The sequence below is a fragment of the Lithobates pipiens genome, unplaced genomic scaffold (genome assembly GCF_037356315.1).
Source record: "Lithobates pipiens isolate NorthernLeopardFrog02 unplaced genomic scaffold, aLitPip1_a1.2 Scaffold_30, whole genome shotgun sequence".
Taxonomy (NCBI): Eukaryota; Metazoa; Chordata; class Amphibia; order Anura; family Ranidae; genus Lithobates; species Lithobates pipiens.
In genome coordinates, this window is record NW_027507791.1 from 80,043,705 (window position 1) to 80,065,714 (window position 22,010).

A 22,010-nucleotide genomic window follows, 5' to 3' on the forward strand; every position below is an offset into this window, starting at 1 on the left:
AAAAAGATGAAAATTGGCCTGGGCAGGAAGGGGGTAAAAGTGCCCCGATAAGCAAGTGGTTAACTGTTTAACACAGACAGGAGATTTCTACCTGAATGCCTTTTTGAATTTTGGGGAAGTGACATGGTGTTCAGCCCCACTTCTCACACAGTCCCTGGTCTGCCAAACCCCCTTATCGTCATAGTGACCGCTGCCACCAAGACAAATGGTGAGGGGAATACATAGCTAAGGAACCACCAATCCAGGTCAGTTCACCATCTAATGCCCCTATTACTGCCTGAGTTTAGGTATAGCTCATAACCAAAACTGAGATGAATTACCGTACAACGGGGGAAAATAAAACTCCAACTTCTCTATTAGGACAGTTAAAATCCTTGGACACCAGCACAGCCAAACAGAGCCAGGTTGACACGTTCCATGTCCACTGATGCTTTATCGTAATCTGATGGTTAGGATTAAGCATCGATGGATGTGAAAACGCTTCAACCTGGTTCCTCTGTTTGGCTGTGCTGATGTCCAAGGATTTGAATCGTCTTAATAGAGAAGTTGGAATTTTATTTTCCTCCGGTGTACGGTAATTCACCTCCATTTCTTACACCAAGAGGGTGAGGGGAGATCCCAGATTTTAGAGTTCTCCCAGGTCTATGCAATCACAAGATTGCAGATGCGCCGATTCATTTGCTGGCTTTTAACCCGCCTTGTGGCGCGATCCATCGTGCCGAGTAGCTTCCGCATTACTATGCATATTGTATGCATTACTATGGCCGGTGCTTTGAGTGACATTCGAGTTATGATGTCACTTCCGCTTTTATCTCTCAGTGCGCCCGAGCAGAGGAAGCATGGAGAGTGGACTCCTCTACTGCCGTGTGACTACATAGTCACACCGAGAGAAGACATCCTACCCAGCTAGCCAGTGTATGGAAGGAAGAAGGCAGAGGAGGTCTCAGGATAGCTGTCATTAGCCATGGACTGCAGCCTGCTCAGGATATATCCTGAGATATATGCCAGTCCTTATCATCAACTGTCTATCTCCTCCTCCCACGCAGTGTCTGTCTGTCTATCTAATATGCAAGTTTCCGTGCCGGTTTACACTTGTGCGATGCGATTGTGATGCGAATTTTTTCATTGCGGGTTTGGTATTACCAGACAGTCTTTGATGACCCCTTGGAAGAGGGGCGAAACGCGTCAACATAATTCCGCTGTAGTGAACCAGTGACGCTACTTCTGGTTCCCGTGGAACGCACGCGGAAGGTGCGGACCTGGAAAGATGCTGATGCCTGTTTTTTGTATCCATTGTCTCGTGAGTGACATATGTTAATAGCGCAGTGTATTGGTGTACTGGTGGTACTTCTCATGTATACTTTCTCTCTTATATTACAACATCCTGGATCTGCCTGAGACCCTCCACTCTGAAATAAGATTTTGGATTATTTGCACTGCATCTCCCCAAAATCTGCAGTCTGTTTGACTCCTGGACTGCAAAGCTGAGGGTCCAGTAGCTCTGGTGAGTGGGGTCGCAAGAGGGGAGCACCACCTTAAAGGAAGCATCTTTTTCAAATGACTAAAGGAAGCACTTTTTCACCAAATCACTATTGAAAGCACTTAAGCACCTTTTTATTGTGTCATTTATTGTGGTATTGTATATTGTCACAGGGTGTCATATGTTAGAGCACTTTATATCTTCAAGCACTTTATGATAAGCACTTTATTCTGCTAGCGCTGTTTATACTTTATTATTCATGGTAAGATGTTGAGTCAAGTGGTCTTATATCCATTTGGTTGGTAATATCCGTGGTTCTACTTGGGGGTGAAATTACTGAGGCAACTGGTGAAGAAATGGGATATGGGATATGGGATTCGTGATCTGGGGGTCTCATACATGCTAGAGCAGGGGTGTCCAAACTTTTTTCAAAGAGGGCCAGATTTGACGAAGTGAACATGCGCAAGAGCCGACCATTTTGCCTGACGTTCTTTGAACCATTAAAATTCGGTCTAAGTGTGTTCGTTCGAACACTAATACATGGCCCAACAAGAATTGCCTTGCCTTTGTGGCTGTGTGTTGAAGAGATGAGCTCGGGCGTGTTATTTGGATATACCGTATTTATTGGCGAATAGTACGCACCTTCACTTTAGGAGGGAAGTTTCAGGAAAAAAACTAAAAATTTTTTAAAAAATAACTGTGAAGCAAAATAAGGGTCAGTGCCCATCTGCGTGCCCACCATTGCTGGGAATGCAGCACCCACCATTGCCAGAAATGCACCCACCATTGCCAGAAATGTACCCACCATTGCCAGGAATCCAGCCACCATTGCCAGGAATGCAGCCACCATTGCCAGGAATGCACCCACCATTTCCAGGAATGCACCCACCATTGCCGGGATTTCACTCACTATTGCCAGGAATGCAGCCACCATTAGCCAGGAATGCAGCCACCATTAGCCAGCAATGCAGCCACCATTAGCCAGCAATGCACCCACCATGAGCCAGGATTTCATTCACTATTGCCAGGAATGTAGCCACCATTAGCCAGGAATGCAGCCACCATTAGCCAGGAATGCACCCACCATTTCCAGGAATGCACCCACCATTGCCGGGATTTCACTCACTATTGCCAGGAATGCAGCCACCATTAGCCAGGAATGCAGCCACCATTAGCCAGCAATGCAGCCACCATTAGCCAGCAATGCAGCCACCATTAGCCAGCAATGCACCCACCATGAGCCAGGATTTCACTCACTATTGCCAGGAATGTAGCCACCATTAGCCAGAAATGCAGCCACCATTAGCCAGGAATGCAGCCACCATTAGCCAGCAATGCAGCCACCATTAGCCAGCAATGCACCCACCATTAGCCAGCAATGCACCCACCATGAGCCAGGATTTCACTCACTATTGCCAGGAATGCAGCCACCATTAGCCAGGAATGTAGCCACCATTAGCCAGGAATGCACCCACCATTAGCCAGGAATGTACTCACCATTGCCATCAGTGCAGCCTTGGAGGGGACATGGAGGGGGCAAGACGAGCGCCAAAGAACAGGAGAATCTCCTGCTTACACAGCGGCCTCTTTAAGAGAAAGTCCCGCCTCCTTTGATGGACAGAACAGTCGTCCAATGGCGGAGACGGGACTTAATATTACAGAGGCTGCCGTGTAAACAGGAAATACTCCTGTGTGTACAACACTCATACTGCCTCCAATCTCCGAGGCAGCCAGACTGAGCCTATATATCTTTTGTGGCCCCAGCGCTGGGAGATCGTCTGGGCCACAAAAGATATATATGTGGAGATAACCAGGCGGGCCTTTCAAAACCGGACCGCGGGCCGCGATTGGCCCGCGGGCCAGACTTTGGACATGCCTGTGCTAGAGGGTTCCGTAAAACTAGAGGGATATGGGTTTGGTGCAGTGTTTGAAGAAGAAGAAATGGGATTAAATATTTGGGTACTAGGACTCTTGTGCGTTGGCACAGAAACATGGCGTGGCACAGTGAAGGAATGGATGCAATGTTGCACTGCAATCCTCATATTAAAGTAATGGGCTGGCAAGACCTCTTTGAGAAGAGGCACCAAACTAATGGCAAACATAGTGTGAGGGCATCCCTGGGCATCGATTTATTCAGTGATCCCTGACACTATATGTAGTAATTTATTGGTCTGGTCTTGGTATTCAACCTGTTCTGCTGCCCTGTTGCTTTTCTTCCTGCGGGAAGTAGATGCTTGCCTTTGCCTTCTGCTGGAAGTTGTAGAAACGTCAGTATCCTCATTGTCTGGCTCCTGAGCAGAGGACTCATGTACCTCAATCAGCTCACGCTGAACCTGCATAGATGAATCCTCCTGATTTGTGCAAGCAAATGATACTCCATCATAGTCAACACTAGGAGCATGCTCCTCCTCCCCCTCCTCCTCCCAACTTGCTTCCGTGCTGCAATACAAAAAATTTAAATTGGAACTCTGTTATGAAATAAAAAGTATAAAGCTGATAGGGGGAGAAGTAAAGGTTAGGGGTAGGACAGATTTATTAGATAGAGATGGTAGAGTGACCAATTCATGTATGATAACTTACTTCTTCAATTCTAGAACTGGCTTCAAAAAATCCATGTATCTGGTGAAAGCACAGGGACGCTTTGGGGGAGCACCAGACCCACTCCTTGCTTCACGCTGCAGTCTCTGGTGTCTCTGAAGTGTGTCCTAAGGCTCCGCCACCTAGTGCATATGAGTCCTTCTGTAATTAAAAAAAAACATAACTAATTCATTTTGTTGTTGTTTTTTCAGGTATCTAGCAACTGGAAATTAATTTGCCAGCCTACACTACGAGTTCAAATTGGGAAAATCTACGGTGAGCACAATTGTGCGGGACACCTGTATCGCCATCTGGGAGGTCCTAAGATATGTGGTCATGAGAAAACCAAAGAAAGAGGAATGAAACACCAAAGTTGAGTTGTTTTGGGAGCTCTGCAACTTCCTTAACTGTGTTGGTGCCATAGACGGCAAGCACATCAGAATTGTGAGGCCAGTCGATAGTGGGACAAAATTTTTTAATTATAAAAAATTAGGGCTGTGGAAATTAAAGATTCATTCCTCGATTAATCGATTATTTTTTTGATCGATCAAAATTCTTTTGATCAGTACTCACCTCTCCGCCGGCTTCTGGGTCTTCAGGGAGTCCGTCAGAGATGCGGTGACGTCACGGACATCGACGTCTCCTCCCCCCTTCCCCAAGTTCCTCCGTCTGCTAAGGAAGGGAAGCGGGGAGAAGTCCGGTGACGTCAAAGCTCTGATTGAACGTAATGTGTACGGGGGAGTAGCTACGCATTACATCACCCGCTGCTGCCCTACAGAACTAACACGATTGTCGGCTTTAAATGCTGTGTTTTTGTATTTCTATATTTCTCGTATATTTATGTGAGTAGTTTGTGTTTGAACACAAAAATTAAATCTTATACTTAAGCACTGAGCACTTAGATCTTTTCTTTCTACCCATGACCTGGCGTCCTTGCTGAGATCTAAGGAGACGTGAGAGAAGTTTATGGTCCATGTTAACCCTTTTGATACCAGCTTGCATGACCACCTTCTTGCACAGGGGTCCATGCCATAAGGTAAGAGTGATTAGTTAGACCGGAGGTGGAGGGATTGTCACGCTACTGTGGAAAAAAAAATTACTTACGTCAGTGCTACAGTTTGAATTTAAAACTTATTTGTGTGAACTGTGAAGTTAAGTCATGGATTGTGGAAACTAACTAGTGTATACCACATTTACCACTAACTAATGCAGAGTTGCAATGCAAGGAGATCAGCTAAAAATAGTTGGATCTGTATGTGCATTATAATTCATCGAAATTAGTCAATTAAAGAAAATCGATTTACCGTATATACTCGAGTATAAGCCGAGATTTTCAGCCTCTTTTTTGAGGCTGAAAGTGCCCCCCTCGGCTTATACTCGAGTCATCGCTGTCTGCCCGCTCGATCAGCGTGTCGAGCAGACAGACAGCGGCCATTCTATAATTCAAAAGCCGCGCCTCCGGCTCCGCCTTCGCCTGTGATAGGCGGAACACTGAATTTCCCAGCAGCCTGTGTTCCGCCTATCACGGACATCGTATCATCCTCGTACTACGGACGAGGATGATACGATGTACGTGATAGGCGGAACACAGGCTGCTGGGAAATTCAGTGTTCCGCCTATCACAGGCGAAGGCGGCGGCGCAGCTTTTGAATTTTACAATGGCCGCCGAGGCGCCGACGAAGAGGGCACGGGACGGAGGCAAGGCAAGGCACGGCACGGGACGGGACGGGACGGGATGGAGGCAAGGCACGGCGGCGAGGCACGGAGGCAAGGAGGCAAGGCACGGGACGGAGGCTCGGGACAAAGGCTCGGGACACAGGTAGGCTGGACACACACACACACACACACACACACACACACACACACACACACACACACGGATGGATACACACACACACAGGGATGGATGGAGACACACACACACAGGGATGGATGGATGGATGGATGGAGACACACACACACAGGGATGGATGGATGGATGGACACACACACACACAGGGATGGATGGACGGACACACAGGGATGGACGGACACACAGGGATGGACGGACACACAGGGATGGACGGACACACACACAGGGATGGACAGGCATGTCTTACCCTCGGCTTATACACGAGTCAATAAGTTTGCCAGTTTTTTTGGGGGTAAATTGGGGGCCTCGGCTTATATTCGGGTTGGCCTATACTCGAGTATATACGGTAATCGAACAAGAAAATTTTAATCAGTAACAGCCCTATAAAAAATATTTTTCTTTCGTTCTTCTGGCAGTGGTTGATGCAAACTACTCGTTCACCTACATAGACATTAGTTCTTATGGGAGCAGTTCTGTCTCCAGCATTTTTTCCCACTCAAGTTTTGGAAGAATGATTCAGGAGAACACACTAGAACTCCCAAACAAACGACCACTCCCTAGAACAGTGATGGCTAACCTTGGCACTCCAGATGTTTTGGAACTACATTTCCCATGATGCTCACCTACACTGCAGGGTGCAAGAGCATCATGGGAAATGTAGTTCCAAAACATCTGGGGTGCCAAGGTTCGCCATCACTGCCCTAGAACATCTGAACCCACTCTCCCTTTAATATTTGTCGGTGGTGAGGCTTTCGCTCATTCAGAAAAAATGCTCAGGCCATATGCTAACCAGTCTCTGTCTGTGGAGAAAATGGTTTTTAAATATCGGCTAACAAGAGCACGAAGAGTTTTGGAGTGTACTTTCGGAATCCTGGCAAACAATTGGCGATTTCTTCACACCTCAATATCTCTAATCAATGAGCTCTCCTGGGCTGGATGTGGATACCACACACAACAGACTGGCTCTGAGTCTGTTGCTCACCCTGGGTGATACATTTTTGCTGGTTCTCCTTACTTCCAGGATTTGATCATGCAAAGGTCTCCAGAGGATGCCGCGGACTGGTTTGTATGGATTGAGGATCCTTTGTGACCTGCTACTCCATTCCTGTGTGATCGCTTCTCTTTATGCGTTTATGATCTGGTGTTGCTGACATGCAGGTCCACCAGCTCTGGTAAGAGTACCCATCCTTATTTTTCTTCATTGATGTCACTGTCTCCAGAGGTTTATTCAACTGTTGGCTGCCTCCCTCTACGAACTATTTTGGTATCTGGATGGACACTTTTGCCGCGTACACACAATCGAATTGTCCGGCGGACTAGGTCCGCCGGACCACAGTACACCGGACAATTCGATCATGTGTGGGCTCCAGCTGACTTTTTCATCGTAAAGTCCAGCGGACTTAGAAAGTAGTTTTGACTCAAAATTTGTCCGCCAGACTTGGCTTTCAGCGGACAATCCGTTCATCAGTGTGCTAGTCCGGCGGACTAAGAATGACGCATGCTCTGAAGCAAGTACGAGAAGGAAGCTATTGGCTACTGGCTATTGAACTTCCTTTTTCTAGTCCTGTCGTATGTGCTGTACGTCATCACGTTAGAAATCGCCGGACTTTCGGAGCGTCCGTGTGTGGCCAAGTCCGTTCGTTATAAAGTCCGGCGGATTGTTTGCCGGCACAATTCCGCCAGACAATTCGATTGTGTGTACGCGGCATTTGGGGACTTATTTATTTATTTAATCACTGATTAGTTTATTTCTGTTGATATTTGTGTGTAATGAGCACATGTTACTTAGACACTAGGGCTACATTTTACCTTCCTTGTGGAGAAAACGTTTTTTAATTATCGGCTAACAAGAGCACGAAGAGTTGTGGAGTGTACTTTCGGAATCCTGGCAAACAAATGGCGATTTCTTCACACCTCAATATCTCGAAGCATGGAAATCTCCATAATTGCCGTAAAAGCTGCCTGTGCACGCCACAATTTTGTCCGGGAAAGAGATGGATATCTTTTCCAGGACTCTTTATTGGATGAGATGGAAGGGGCAGATTGGACACATACAAGGAACAATTACAGAGGGGCCAGCATCCATGAGCTTTTACTGACTTCTTTATGAGTCTTGCCGGTCTGGTATCATGGCAGCTTGATGCCATTGAATAAAGGCCTATAACTCTTTTCCCTGTCAATGCTGCATCGTCTACTCTCTATAACTTTTTTCAATAAATGTGATAAAGTTTTATTGTGTCAACAGTTCGTCCATCTATTTTTTGCACTTTCTGTGTCAACATACTGAGCATGCAAAATCATTCCACAACATTACATTGAGGGTCAGCGGGATTGGTGGTCAGTGGAATGCATGCCCTTTAACCACTTGCAGACCGGACCATTTTGCTGGTCAAAGACCAGACCATTTTTTGCGATTCGGCACTGCGTCGCTTTAACTGACAATTGCGCGGTCGTGCGACGTGGCTCCCAAACAAAATTGACGTCCTTTTTTTCCCACAAATAGAGCTTTCTTTTGGTAGTATTTGATCACCCCTGCGTTTTTTTTTTTTGCGCTATAAACAAAAATAGAGCGACAATTAAAAAAAAAAACGCATTATTTTTTACTTTTTGTTATAATAAATATCCCCCAAAAATATATAAAAAAAACATTTTTTTCCCTCAGTTTAGGCCGATACGTATTCTTCTACATATTTTTGGTAAAAAAAATTGCAATAAGCGATTATTGATTGGTTTGCGCAAAAGCGTTTACAAAATAGGGATAGTTTTATAGCATTTTTATTAATAATTTTTTATTATTATTTTTTTAATAGTAATGGCGGCTATCAGCGATTTTTATTGTGACTGCGACATTGTGGGGGAGCCATCGGACATTTTTGACACATTTTTGGGACCATTGTCATTTATACAGTAATCACTGCTATATAAATGCAGTGATTCCTGTCTAAATGACACTGGCAGTGAAGGGGTTAACCAGTGGGTGGCAGTGTAGGGGTTAAGTGTTCCTAGGGGTGTGTTACTAACTGTGGGGGGGTTGGACTTTCATTTAGTGAACACTGATCTCTGCTCCAATCACATGGAGCAGAGATCAGCGTCACTAGTTGCTAGGCAGAATGGAGAAATGCTGTTTACACGGCATTTCCTCCATTCGGCCGCTCCATGAGACGATCGCGGGGATGCCCGCGGCGATCGAGTCTGCAGGTCCCGCGACCGGACTCACGGGGGTCCCGACCAGCGCGGGAGCGCGCCGCCGGCGGCGCGCTCCCGATGGCAGGGCGGCATTGAATATTGGACATACCTGTACGCCAATATGCCTGCCCGTGCCATTCTGTCGACGTACATCATCGTGCGCTGGTCGGGAAGTGGTTAAGGATGAGCCGAACTCCCCCCGGTTCGGTTCGCACCAGAACCTGCGAACAGACCTAAACTTCGTGTGAACTATAGAACCCTATTAACTAGATGCTGACCGCCGACCGTCAAATGACGGCCAGGCGGCGCACCTATTGTGGCGGGAGGCCGTCACATGACGGCCTCACGTTTAAACAGGGAATGCGTGCGATCGTGCGCGCGCATCCCTGTTTCTTCGGTGGTGGCGTGTCACGGAGACACCGCTTGCCACCGAAGGGGGTGAACAGCCATTGGTTATGGCTGTTTACCACGTGATCAGCCATGATGAAGTCACCGACGCTGGTAAACAGCCATTGGCCGGCTGTTTACCCACGTGATCGTCTGTGATCCTTTCACAGCCGATCACTAAAATGTAAACAAACCGCGGTAACGTGATGTTACCGGGTTGTTCTCCTCCTCACACATCAATCGTGTGTGAGGAGGAGATTGCGGTAACATCTCGTTACTGCCTAGTGTACACCAATCACACTGATTGCCCCCCCCCAATAAAGAGGACCTGTCACCACCCCTCATAGTACCTGTCAATCACAGTCCATCAGAGTACCTGTCACAGTCCATCAGAGTATTTGAGTACCTGTCCCAGCCTATCAGAGTACCCGAGTACCTGTCACAGCACATCAGAGTACCCAAGTACCTGTCACAGCCCATCAGAGTACCCGAGTACCTGTCATGGCCCATCAGAGTACCCGAGTACCTGTCACAGCCCATCAGAGTACCCGAGTACCTGTCACGGCACATCAGGGTACCCGAGTACCTGTCACAGTCCATCAGAGTACCTGAGTACCTGTCACAGTCCATCAGAGTACCCGAGTACCTGTCACGGCACATCAGAGTACCCGAGTACCTGACACGGCACATCAGGGTACCCGAGTACCTGTCACGGTCCATCAGAGTACCTAAGTACCTGTCACAGTCCATCAGAGTACCCAAATACCTGTCACAGTCCATCAGGGTACCTGAATACCTGTCACGGCACATCAGGGTACCTAAGTACCTGTCACGGTCCTTCAGAGTACCCGAGTACCTGTCACAGTCCATCAGGGTACCCGAGTACCTGTCACAGTCCATCAGGGTACCCGAGTACCTTTCACAGTCCATCAGGGTACCCGAGTACCTGTCACAGTCCATCAGGGTACCCGAGTACCTGTCACAGTCCATCATGGTACCCAAGTATCTGTCACGGTTCAACAGTGTACCCGAGTACCTGTCACAGCCCATCAAAGTACCCGAGTACCTGTCACAGCCCATCAGAGTACCCAAGTACCTGTCACAGCCCATCAGAGTACCCGAGTACTTGTCACAGCCCATCAGAGTACCCGAGTACCTGTCCCAGTCCATCTGAGTACCCGAGTACCTGTCCCAGTCCATCTGAGTACCCGAGTACCTGTCCCAGTCCATCTGAGTACCCGAGTACCTGTCACAGTTCATCTGAGTACCCGAGTACCTGTCACAGTTCATCTGAGTACCCGAGTACCTGTCACAGTTCATCTGAGTACCCGAGTACCTGTCACAGTTCATCTCAGTACCCGAGTACCTGTCACAGTCCATATGAGTACCTGTCACTGCCCTTCAGAGTACCCAAATACCAGTCACCAAGCCAACAGAGTACCTGTCACCAGGCCATCAGAGTACCCGAGTACCTGTCACCAGAACATCAGAGTACCCCGAGTACCTGTCACCAGACCATCAGAGTACCCCGAGTACCTGTCACCAGGCTATCAGAGTACCCCGAGTACCTGTCACCAGGCCATCAGAGTACCCGAGTACCTGTCACCAGGCCATCAGAGTACCTGAGTACCTGTCACCATGCCATCAGAGTACCCGAGTACCTGTCACCAGGCCATCAGAGTACCCGAGTACCTGTCACCAGGCCATCAGAGTACCCGAGTACCTGTCACCAGGCCATCAGAGTACCCGAGTACCTGTCACCAGGCCATCAGAGTACCAGAGTACCTATCTCCAGCCCATCAGAGTACCCGAGTACCTATTTGCAGCTCATGTCTCATAGAATATACGTTGGGATGTTTGCTTTCCAAAATGGGGTCATTTTGTGGGTAATTTCACTGTCCTGGTGGTCCAGGACCTTCAAAAGTGTGATGGGTAGGAATGAAATGAGATGTGTCATTTATGCTCCTAGAACGCCTGAACGTACTACTTCAATGTTCGGCCTCTCTATGTGGCCAGGCTGTGTAAAAGTCCTACACATGTGGTATCGCCATACTTGGGAGGAGTAGCAGAATGTGTTGTGGGTTGTAATTTTTGCTATATACATGCTATGTGTTAGAAATATCTCATAAATTGACAATTTTGTGTAAAAAAAAAAATGCATTTTAATTTTTTTCCACATATTCCAAAAACTTCTGGAAAAAAAGTAACCATTCAAAAGACTCATTATGCCTCACAGATTATACGTTGGGGTGTTTGCTTTCCAAAATGGGGTAATTTTATGGGAAATTCCATTGTCCTGGTGCTCCAGGGCCTTCAAAAGTGTAATAGGTGGTTGAGAAATGAGATGCGTCATTTTTGCTCGTAGAACGTCTGAAGGTACAACATCAATGTCGGTGCTCTGTATGTGGCCAGGCTGTGTAAAAGTCTCACACATGTGGTATTGCCGTACTCGGGAAGAGTAGCAGAATGTATTTTGGGGTGTAATTTGTTGTATGCATATGTTGTGTGTGAGAAATAACCTGATAATATGACAATTTTGTAAAAAAATAATAATAATAAAAAAAAAATCTTCATTTTGCAAAGAATTGTGGGAAAAAATTATAACTTAAAAAAACTCATCATGCTACTTACTTAATACCTTGGAATGTCTACTTTGTAAAAAGGGGTCATTTGGGGGGTATTTGTACTTTCCTGACTTGTTAGTGTCTCAAGAAATGAGGTACACCTGATGTACTGAAGGCCTGATCAGAAGTGATCAATTTTCAGTGATTGGCACCATAGTTTGTAGACTCTATAACTTTCACAAAGACCAAATAATATACACTAATGTGGGTTATTTTTTACCAAAGATATGTAGCAGTATAAATTTTGGCCAAAATGTATGAAGAAAAATTACTAATTAGCAAAAATTTATGACAAAAACAAAGAAAAAGGCATTTTTTTCACAAAATTTACGTTTTATTTTATTTATAGCACAAAAAATAAAAAACTCACTAGTGATTAAATACCACTAAAAGAAAGCTCTATTTGTGTGGAAAAAAGGACGCAAGTTTCATATGGGTACAGTGTTGCATGACTGAGTAATTGTCATTCAAACTGTGAGAGCGCTGAAAGCTGAAAATTGGCCTGGTCAGGAAGGGGGTGTAACTGCACTGTATTGAGGTGGTTAAAGTCTGTGGGACTCGAACGTTCAAAATCTAAAGTGCTACTTTTAAAGGCTAATATGCAAGTTATTGTCCTAAAAAGTGTTTGGGGACCTGGTTCCTGCCCCAGGGGACATGTATCAATGGAAAAAAAAGTTTTAAAAACGGCTGTTTTTTTGGAAGCAAAAAGTGAAACAATAAAAGTGTAATATTCCTTTAAATTTCGTACCGGGGGGGGGTGTCTATAGTATGCCTGTAAAGGAGCGCATGTTTCCTGTGCTTAGAACTGTCCCTACACAAAGTGTCATTTCTGCAGGAAAAAAAGTAATTTAAAATCACGGCTAGAATGAATTGTCGGCTCCCCGTAATACAGAGAACAGTCATTGAAAGTCATTGATTAAAAAAAAAAAAAAGTGTGGGGTTCCCCCAAATTCAATTACCAGGCCCTTCAGGTCTGGTATGGATTTTAAGGGGAACTCCACCCCAAATTTAAAAAAAACGACGTGGGGTTCCCACTAAAAATCCATACCCTTTATCCGAGCACGCAACCTGGCAGGCCGTAGGAAAAGAGGGGGGGCGAGAGCGCTCCCCCCCTACTGAACCGTACCAGGCCACATGCCCTCAACATTGGGAGGATGCTTTGGGGGTCACAGACCCCTCCAAGCACCTTGTCCCCATGTTGACGAGGACAAGGGCCTCATCCCCACAACCCTGGCCGGTGGTTGTGGACAGGGGCGGACTGACCATTGGGCCACTCGGGCACTGCCCGAGGGCCCAGTGCCATTAGGGGGCCCCATCAGGGTTGCCAGCCTCAGTAAAACCAGGGAAAGTATGTAAAAATCTGTGTTTTTTTTACATCTGTCTCTGAAATGTCCCTTACCGACATCCTTTTGGTCTAAAAATCCAGAGATTATAGCTGCCCCACCTCTCCATTACCTTCTCAGCCAATATAAACATGTCTGTGTATACTGTGTGATTGTATACTGTGTGTGTGTGTGTTTGTGTATACTGTGTGGCCCCATAATGTCTGATTGTTTGGGGGCCCCATAATCTCCTATTGCCCGGGGGCCCCATGAACTGTCAGTCTGCCCCTGGTTGTGGAGGTCTGCGGGCGGGGGGCTTATCAGAATCTGGAAGCCCCCTTTAACAAGGGGACCCCCAGATACCAGCCCCCCCCTGTTTGAAATGGTAAGGGGGTACAAAAGTACCCCTACCATTTCTCAAAGAAAGTGTAAAAGAATGTTAAAGACAAACACACTTTTGAAAAAGTCCTTTATTAAAAATAAAAAATAAATAAAAAAAGATTCCAGCGGTGGTAATCCACTCTTGCTATCCAGCGACAGATGATCATCTCTCCAGTCCAGCGCAGCGCAGTCCATCCTTCCTCTGTCTCCACTGGGGGAGACATGGCGGGGATTCCTGCAGCCTGACATTTCTTATATGAGGAGGGCGGGGCCACCCATCACCTGACCCCGCCCCTCTGACACAAGTGGGCAAGCCTGGCTTCCCCAATGACCCCGCCCCCTCTAATGTAACGGAAACCTGCAGGAATGGGAACAGGCGAACAGGCAATGTTCGAGTCGAACATGTGTTTGACTCGAACTCGAAGCTCATCCCTAATGCCCTTACATTGGTGGTCAGTGGGATTGGTGGTCAGTAGGATCGCTGGTCAGTGGGATGCATGCCCTTACATTGGTGGTCAGTGGGATTGGTGGTCAGTGGGATAAAAGCCCTTACATTGGTCAGTGGGATTGGTGGTCAGTGGGATACATGCCCTTACATTGGTGGTCAGTGGGATTGGTGCTCAGTGGGATACATGCCCTTACATTGGTGGTCAGTGGGATTGGTGGTCAGTGGGATACATGCCCTTACATTGGTCAGTGGGATTGGTGGTCAGTGGGATGCATTTCCTTACACTGGTGGTCAGTGAGATCAGTGGTCAGTGGGATGCATGCCCTTACATTGGTGGTCAGTGGGATTGGTGTTCAGTGGGATGCATGCCCTTACATTGGTGGTCAGTGGAATGCATGCCCTTACATTGGTGGTCAGTGGAATGCATGCCCTTACATTGGTGGTCAGTGGGATGAATAAATAGAAATATAGTTACGTTTATGTTTGCGAACCCGAGGTGTGAAGTCATCCCACTCTGCATACAGACTTTTACAAATTTCATCCCAGCCTCTGCTCTTCCGGGCATTATTTTGTATTCCTCAATCCGGCTGTTCCATATATATATGGCCTGTCATGGACAAGTCTGATGAGTTCCTCATTATCAATTCTGTTCCTATGCCTGGGGGCCATCTTGACTGCTTACAGATGGACATGAGACAGGAAACAGAAAGTGAGGGGGCAGAATTGGAAGGAGGAGCTGGAGGTGAAGAATTCATATCTGAACCAACAATGCGCTTCCAGAACGATTTACATTAATGTCTATGGAGACTAAATTCGCAATGCAACGTTGTAAACTCGCAAAAGACCCTTTTTTTATCGCATTGCATTCAGAACGACTGTCATTGAAAACAATTACTTTTTGGATGACATGTGAATCTAGTTTTTGTTTAACGCATCGCATTCGTTATCAACTCGTACAAGTGTGAACTGGCACTCAGAGTGAGTCAAGTACCTCCACCAAAGACATTGGCAGCTACTCACCTTCTTTACAAATGTGGAGGTGCTTGACTCACTCTGACACTTGCATGCCTGTTTGGACATACATCCTCACAGTGGCAGACATCCTGTTGATTCCTGCAGTTATGAACTTTCTTGGAGAAATTGACTTTTTAACTTTTATTATTGATGGGTTTTGCACTGCACTGTTATGCTTTGAATTTGTATTGAGTTATTGTGTATTGGCCTTGTAGTGTTCAGCTTGCAACTATATTCAACCACTTAAGCCCTGGACCATTTGGCTGGCCAAAGACCAGAGCACTTTTTGCGTCTCTTTAACTGACATTTGCGCGGTCGTGCGACATGGCTCCCAAACAAAATTGACGTCCTTTTTTTTCCCCCACAAATAGAGTTTCTTTTGGTGGTATTTTATCACCTCTGCGGTTTTTATTTTTTGCGCTATAAACAAAAATAGAGCGACAATTTTGAAAGAAAACGCAATATTTTTTACATTTTGCTATAATAAATATCCCCAAAAAATATTTTAAAAAAAAACATTTTTTTCCACAGTTTAGGCCGATACGTATTCTACATATTTTTGGTAAAAAAAAAAAAAACGCAATAAGCGTTTATTGATTGGTTTGCGCAAAAGTTATAGCGCCTACAAAATAGGGGGTTAGTTTTATGGCATTTTTATTAATAATTTTTTTTTTTACTAGTGTAGCGCCGACTCCTGAAGAGCATGCGCTATGTGTTTTGAAATTGAATGTTACACCTGAACTGCAGTTTGGTTTGGGTATAATTATTCCAAATTTTGACCTCAGCATCAGTCTGACTGGACTATTGGGTGTCCAGTCTGGCCATAGGGGGCGCTGTCTCTTCTGGCAGGCATAGGAACACAGTCTGGTTGGGTGTTTTAAGGTTACTTTCTCTCTGAGCCAGACCAGTGGGAGGGTCACTCCTGCTGTGCTTCCTGGGAGAGGGTACTTAAGATGTGGATGTCACGTGGTTCGGGGTTCCGGTCCAGAAGTGTGTTCTGACTCCATGGTCCTGGTCCACCTCACCAGCCCCCAGGAAGGCTATGGCCTGGGGTGCGGATCCACTCGACTTTATGTCTTGGGGCTGGCTAGCCCGAGGCAAGGAAACTAAGGAAAGCATTCGGAGGTGGTCTGGTGCCGTCTCCGGTTGTGGAGAGGCCCAGCAACTTCGTAGTTATCCAGGGGAGGACTCTTCAGAAGAAGGCCACACACGGGTTGGCTTCTTAGCAAGAGCCTGGTGAGGCTGAAGGACCTAAGTGAATCCAATTTCATGGGTATCGCAGAACCGGCTGAAAGATACTGGTACCACAGGAGTGTTCTACAATTATTCTAGTTTCCTTCGTGTTCTACAACAAAGTCTGTGGCAGAGACTTATTCCTACATGTTCTATAGGGATGAGCCGAACACCCCCCGGTTCGGTTCGCACCAGAACTTGCGAACGACCCCCGCGTTCGGTACGAACGTTAGAACCCCATTGAAGTCTATGGGACTCGAACGTTCGAATTGGAAAGTGCTAATTTTAACGGCTAATATGCAAGATAGTGTCCTAAAAAGGGTTTGGCGACCTGCCTCCTGCCTCAGGGAACATGGGTCACTGCAAAAAAAAGTTTTAAAAACTACCGTTTTGGCGGGAGCACTGATTTTAATGACGATTAAAGTGAAAAAAAAAAGTGAAATATTCCTTTAAATATGGTGCCTGCGGGGTGTCTGTAGTATGCCTGTGAAGTGCCACGTGTTTCCCGTGTTTAGAACAGTCCCTGCACAAAATGACATTAAACGGAAATAACACCATTTAAAACTGCTTGCGGTTTTAATGTTATATCTGGTTCCTGCAATATGGTTGAAAATCATTGAGAAACATGGCATGGGTAGCCCTCCCTGCCCATTACCAGCCTATTTGGGTCTTGTACGCATATTAAGGGGAACCCTGTACCCATATTAAAAAAAGGAAATGTGTGTGGCCCCCAGGCCCTATATACTCAGAACAGCAGTATACAGGCGGTGCAAACAAGACAGGGACTGTGTAGGTTTGTTGTGTTAAGTTGAATCTGTTTGTCATTTTCAACCGGTACATTTTTAAAGTGTAGCTCCAGTCAAAAAAACTATCTTTAAGCTTTTTGGAAAACATAGGGAAGGGTTATCACCCCTGTATAATTTGTTTTGTCATCCATCTTTTTTCATCTCACTTGCTGCTGTCTCCTTGCGTTTGCAAGTAGGAGATGTTTGTAAGTTGGATGTTTGAAAGTAGGGGCCTGCCCTATATTATAGCGGTATGTACTGGGTACAGAGCACGCAGACAGCACGCACTATCTCCTAACACTACTGACTGCAAGCTCTATTATTAACCACTTGTTAGCCCAATGTTTGCATAAAGTGAAAGATGAAGTTATGCTGAGTAAATAGATATCAAACATGTCACTCTTCAAAATTGCACATGCCCGTGGAATGGCGCCATACGTCGCTACTTAAAAAATCCCCATAGGCGACGCTTTAAATATTTTTTTACTGGTTACATGTTTTGAGTTGCAGAGGAGGTCTAGGACTAGAATTATTGCTCTCGCTCTAACATTCTCGGCGATACCTCACATGTGTGGCACATGCGAGCACATGGGGACATGGGCGCTTTAATTTTTATTTTATTTTTTTATTGTTCATTTTACTTTATTTATTTTAGTTTGACATTTTTTTCCCAAAAATATATTTTTGATCACTTTTATTCCTATTACAAGAAATGTAAACATCCCTTGTAATAGGAATATGGGGTGACAGGTCCTCTTTACAGTGAAATCTGGGGGGGTCAATATGACCCCACATCTCACCTCTAGGCTGGGAAGCCTGAAATAAAAAATAAAAAAAAGATTCTGGCTTTGATCGTACTGGCGAGTTGGTAGAAGCACCGGAGGGCGGTGAGGGGTGGGGGGCGTCTATGGCTGGGTATTTCAGGGTATCACCGAGTATGGCTGGGTATGACAATTTATGGCAGGGTATTACAGAGTATTGGCGGGGTATTGGCGGGGTACTACAGAGTAATAGCAGGGTACTGCAGAGTATTGGGGGTACTGCAGAGTAATGGCGGGTACTGCAGAGTATTGGGGGGTACTGCAGAGTAATGGGGGTTACTGCAGAGTAATGGGGGGTACTGCAGAGTAATGGCAGGGTACTGCACTGCAGAGTAATGGCGGGGTACTGCACTGCAGAGTAATGGCGGGGTACTGCAGAGTAATGGCGGGGTACTGCAGAGTAATGGCAGGGTACTGCACTGCAGAGTAATGGCGGGGTACTGCACTGCAGAGTAATGGCGGGGTACTGCAGAGTAATGGCAGGGTACTGCAGAGTATGCACTGGTATTGCAGAGTATTGGCAGGGAATTGAGGGGTTAAATTCGGTGAGCAGCGATGTGGGCACTGCAGATGCTGCCCACATCGCTGCTGACACCGATCTCTTTCCCCTCCGCTGTACCGATCGGTACAGAAAGGGGAGGGAGGAACAGGCGTCATAACATGACGCCGGTTTGTTTCCAAGTGATCACTCCGTCATTTGACGGAGCAATCACGTGGTAAACACCCGCTATGAGCGGCCGTTTACCGTGATGCGCCCGGGTCCTATGGACCCGGCGGTCACGGATGCTCTCGAGTGCGCACACCTCGGGGCACGCGAGAGCAGAATTCTGGGAGGCCGTTAATTAACGGCCTCTCTGAGTTAAACAACCGCCCTGAAGCCGTTAATCGGCAATGGGCAGTTGTTAAGTGGTTAAAGCTAGATCACTAGCTATATAGGTGAGGTGAATATAGTGGTGTATACTGCAGTCAGGGCACAGACAACAACCACTACACAGCAGCAAGATAGGAAATCAGCCAAAAACGATTGGTGTGTACTGTGTTGAAGGTACACAGAACACCCACTGCTTCAGATGCAAAGTAACACACTACAGGAGGCCGCCTTAAAGGCGGCCTTATATAGTGTGGGGCGTGCACTACACAGCCTGAGCTATGATTGGCCACAGGCAGGATGCCTGTGGCCAATCATGGCTCTCCTCGCTGCCGGCGCTGCGATTGGCCAAGCATGCGGGGTCACAGTGCATGCTTGGCCAATCATCGGGCAGCAATGCACTGCGCCAACGCAGTGCATTGTGGTCCGCGCGCGCGTCACTCGAATTTTGACGCGAATGGCCAAAACGTTCGGAATTCGCCGAACGCACGAACAGCCAATGTTCAAATCGAACGTACGTTCGACTCAAACACGAAGCTCATCCCTAATGTTCTACAACAAAGTCTGTGGCAGAGACTTATTTCTGATTTAAGCACCCTATTGGCTGCTAGACCTTGTGAGAGAGGGACTATCCAATTAGAGTGAACATCCAGCTGTGAATGGCTATTCACTGGATTTAGTCAAAGTAAGAAAGTTCTTTATTATTGACTTTGACACTAAGAGTACCTGGACTTTTTCCTCCTAACCCTCTGATCCTATACTAAGAGACTGTTCGTTAACTACGTTTTTGCAAATAAAAATCCCTTTAAGCAGATCTGTCGTCAGTCTCTAAAGTTTCTGGGCCATCTACTACGGGAACCCCTAGACACACAAATCGAGGTGAAGAAGGTTAGTGCTACACTAGTAATGGCAGCGATGTGTGATTTTTATTGTGACTGCGACATTGCAGGGGACAAGGGGACACATCAGACACTTTTGACACATTTTTGGCACTATTGTCATTTTTACAGTGATCAGTGCTATAAAATTGCATTGATTACTGTAAAAATGACACTGGTAGTGAAGGGGTTAACCACTAGGGGGCTAAGGAGGGGTTAAGTGTGTCCTAGGGAGTGATTCTAACTGTTAGGGGGCATGGCTATGAATGACACTTCACTGATCACCGCTCCCGATCACAGGGACCTATGATCAGTAACAGTGTCACTAGGCAGAATGGGGAGATACTTGTTTATATTAGCATCTCCCCATTCTTCAGCTCTGTGAGACGATCACGGGTATCCCTGCAGTGACTGAGTCCGCAGGACCTGCGATCCTACTCATGGAGCTCCCGGCAGGGTCACGTGCGCACCGCCGTACCTGTACGCCCATTTGCCCAGCTGTGCCATTCTGCCGACATATATGTACATGCGGCGGTCGGCAAGTGTTTAATTCATTTTATCTAGTTAACTTTAGGGGTCTGTGCTGAAAATATATTTTTTTATTACATCTATAGCTTTGCCCAGCCAGGCACGGTCCCTGGTGACATCATAGTTGCCAACTGTCCCGAATTTCCTGGGAAATTCGGTTTGTCCCATTTTTCGCCGGCCACTAGAGGTCCGTGGCCGGCGGAGACAATGTCTCCGCCGGCCGCCATTTTAAAGAAGACCAGAAGCTGGTCTTCAATAGAGCTCAGATGCTGCAGTGCCACCCGCCCCTGCTGCCAGTGTCTGCGAAGTGCAGTGTGGGCGGTGCCACAGTTCAAAGTAATTCCGCACGGCAACGACGGCTTGCCACGTCTGGAGGATGGGAGATCATGTCTGGGCCAGTCTGTGTATGTGGGGGCCAGTCTGTGGATGTCGGGGGCCAGTCTGTGGATGTCTGAGGGGGGCAGTCTGTGGATGTGGGGGGCCAGTCTGGATGTTAGAAGGCGCAGTCTGGATGTCAGAGGGGCACCAGATGTAAGGAGGGGCTTCCGATGCTGGACACAGATGTGAGGAAGGTACCTCTGATGGGGCACCTGATGTAAGGACAGACTCCGCTGGGGAAACCTGATGATAACAATCATGGCGCCAGGATGATTGAAGCGCTAACACCAGGTATTTGGAGTGTCTTTATCTGCTGATTGTCAAACTCATATTTTTTATTGTGGTGTAGGATCGGGGGGCTGCTGTCCCTCCATCCCCCCCCTCCTTTCCCTCTCCCTCCTCCCCCTCTCCATCCCGCATTCATCTGAGACTCTAACCATACCCCTTTGAGCCATGCCCCCCATGTAAGCCACACCCACTATTTTATGTAAACCACACCCATATTTTTGCTGTGCGCCGCATTTTCACCTTTTTCTATGCCACACCTATAACCACATGCCCCTCCCCCTAATTATAACACTTCTCCGCCTACTGCCAAAAAGTGTCCCGAATTATTATTATTTTTACAATGTTGGCAACTATGTGACATCTATCTATCTCATTCTCCCCCTCCCACCCAGTGTCTGTCTATCTCTCCCACCCAGTGTCTATCTATTTGTAGGTCCTATTGTGAGTGACGGTTGGGGTATGGGGTTGGTTGGGGCTTTATTTGTTCCCCCCCCCCCCCAAACAAATGGAGCACCAGCCGCCACTGTATCCAAACTCTGAACAAGTTTTGGTTATTTATACACTTCATCATTTCAGAAGGAGAAGTCAGCAATGGCTGCCTCCAAACCTCCTCAGCACAGCTTTCTTACACATAGCAAAGCATATATATATATTTTTTTTTTACACCAGTAGCCGGGCAGGTGTGTGCCCTTCATGCCATTCGCGGTATCAGTTCTATTGCACACGTCCTCCTCATCCTCCACCAGAAGCGCTCATTGTAATGTACACTTGTCAGGAGGAGCTCTCTGAGGTACACGGCGCCCTGCGTCACCCTGACGCTAGCGAACCCGCCCTGCTCTTCCATTGGCCGCCCGACATGCGCAAAGTGCCTGTCATCCCATGCCCACCCCTCCAGCCAATCAGAAAATAGTTGCTGTGCTGCGCTGTTCACCATTGGCCAATCAGCAGCGGCGAACTTGA